Source organism: Gavialis gangeticus, unplaced genomic scaffold, assembly GCF_001723915.1.
Source record: "Gavialis gangeticus isolate Ggan-Ray unplaced genomic scaffold, GavGan_comp1, whole genome shotgun sequence".
NCBI lineage: Eukaryota > Metazoa > Chordata > Crocodylia > Gavialidae > Gavialis > Gavialis gangeticus.
Window position 1 is genome coordinate 51,337,016 of NW_017729029.1, and position 2,755 is coordinate 51,339,770.

At 39.9% G+C, this 2,755-nt stretch overlaps 1 protein-coding gene across 2 annotated transcripts in view; it reads left to right on the forward strand.

The window, feature by feature from the left end:
- TENM1 (teneurin transmembrane protein 1) overlaps positions 1-2,755 on the forward strand; it is a 490,026-nt gene that overhangs the window by 479,036 nt on the left and 8,235 nt on the right. The window lies entirely within an intron of this gene.

Sequence of the window (2,755 nt, forward strand, 5' to 3'; positions counted from 1 at the left end):
GGGGGGGGGGGGGGGGGGGCAGGAACACAGGAGGTATTGGATACAGTAGTATATAAATGTCATATGGGACAGCCATTATCTTCTGTTATCCATAGACTCCTCCCCGTCACTCAGTGGTAAATGTCATGTTATATAGAGAGTTTTGCATGTGATGATGTTGTACGCCTCTCACCCCGAGGACTTCAGTCCGCGCTGGGTTGGGCCAGATTCACTTACGTGTTGAAAGCCCTCCCAGCTGGGGGATCCAGTAGCACATGGTGCCACCGCTAGGAAAGCAGACAGAAATGTGCACGTGGCTTGATGCAAAGCTTGTTGGAGTCTGTCCATTGGCTCCAGTGGGTTTGGATCGGGCTCTAATTTAGTGCGTCCTATTTGTCTACTTGGGACAAATTTAAAGCCTGGGAGGGTTCCCTCTGTGCCAACGAGGGTAACAGAAACTCTGTATGACTATAGAGCACAGCGTTCTTCATGTTCACTGGACAGGGATTCTTCATCTGGAAATTGCAGCGATATTGGTTTTAGTCTGTCTGTCATCTCCCATTAACAGTTATGTTGTACTCGTCATTTTTTCATCAGAAAAGATGGCTGGGCCAGGAACCTGAGCGCGGACGGTAAATGCTATTACATGTAGAACATTTTGGGGATGACTGTTCACTCTTTTGGCTCGATATCTAGAGCACATAGCAAAGCATGATATTGCATGGGAAGGGATTGTATTTCACAGGCGATCATGAGCTGCCAGCACAGTGATTTCATAGTAGAATACGTGATCTTTCTTTCAACCTGTCACTTTTAAAGGACCCGATTGTCTCATGTGTGCGCCGGGGGGGAAGGGGGAGGCCGTGGATTATCCACAACCTGTCTTTGCAAACTTCAGAAGGGATTTAAAGTTTTGTTTTAGGATCATGTATCCATAACAATGATGTTATTGCACATTTCTACTGAAACAGGCATAGTAAGTACATTCAAGCGGTCTTAGCTTATGTTTAGCTGAGCCAATGCAACTTCTCCCCCTTCTTTCCTTTTCTCTTTCTTTTTCCTTTTGTTTTTGGGCAAGTGGAGCAAACTGTACCAGAGTTAGAGATGAGCCTGAGTTGGGACATCAGATCCGAAACCCAGCCAAAGCGTTGGGGAAGTTTGGATCCAGTTCTCAACTTCACAACGTGAACCCCTTTGTAGACTTACTGCAGTTCGACAGTGCAGGATCCAGCCTAATGAGGGTCTTAGTCAAAGTGCCACACCCCAGACTCTGGGAAAACTTGGATCTAAATCCAGAGGTAAACCACGCAATTGGGCTCATCATTAACTAACGTACAGCAGTTGGAGCTGACTGATAGTTCTGATTTCAGTAATTTCCTGTAAAATCATGGAGACTTTGAATACCTCCACACTAGCCTAAAAATGGACCTTCAGATCCTTGAGCCTCTAATGTGCTTTTAATCAATGAAGAAAAAATAATTTATGAATTGTATATAGAGAGTGCATTCATAAACGTGATGATGTATTTTATCACTGATCCAAGATGTCAATATTAGAGTCTATTTTACTTATATTTTAAGCGATTATACTTTTTTGCAATTCACTGATGATGTATCATTTTCAAACTGCTTTAAATATCCATTATAAACAACTATTGGAAGCTCTTAGTAATTACCTTGAACTGTGCATTTCTAGTATGTAATACTTATTTAGTTAGCTTGTGCCTTTAGTTTCTTAAAGTTATATTTGTATTATATGCAGGAAATGCACTTTGTATTACCTACAGCTGTGGTTTTTTAATACTGCCTTGATTATTATTGTTCGCATTATTATGCCCAAAGGTCAAAGAGTGGCATGTATTACAAGTTTGTCCCTGAAAGCAGGTTTGGCATTTCCAGTTCATGGGTAGGCATTCTAAGATGCATTTTGAGGCAGCGTTTCTTATGAGAATACAGATGTATAAAGAACCAAATGACATTACAAAACCCTGCATTCGGGGTGGTATAAGAAAATGCCTTCAATCATGTTTGAGAAATTTGGGGAAAAAAAGAAAAAAAATCCAGTGTCATTTTCGATGAAAGTGACAACATGTCTAACGATAAGTGGATGGATTATTAATAAGAGCACTGGAGGCTGAAGTCATACTCACACACAGGCCAGACATCGTACATGAGAGCTCCACCAGATTCATAAATCTGGACCCTCTTGTTCAAGAACAGCCTCAGATGGAGGCAGTTAATCTTTCTGTATCCATGTTTTCTATTTATTTATTTATTTTGTAGCTAGAACGATTCTCTTCGTGTTTCTTAATTTTGCACTATAGCCTAGAGACCCAAATGATTAAAAAAAAAAACAAAAAAAAATGTTCTAAGGTCATTTTAGATCAAATAATGTTACGTTAGCGTTCTGCACTGGGAACATGATTCTGAAAGTGAAAAAAAAACCAAACACGATTGCACGCTATCCTGAAGCAAAATACCAACCACGAGACGGTTCATGTTATATTTTTATGACAGCCAAACAATAATGTGTAAAAATAACGTTTCCTTTGCTTTCATATTTATTTAGAGAATCTAGAACATTTCAAAGGTATAAATATATATATATATATAGATATATATGTAGAACATAGCCAAATAAATATATATGAACTGGTCAATGTGCAACTCGGTATACACATTCTAGCTGTTTAGTTTGAGATCTTTAATGTCTTCTAAGTTGTACACTAGTTAGAAGCTGGCTCTCTCTGGTTTTTTTCCACACCCCCCCCCCCCCC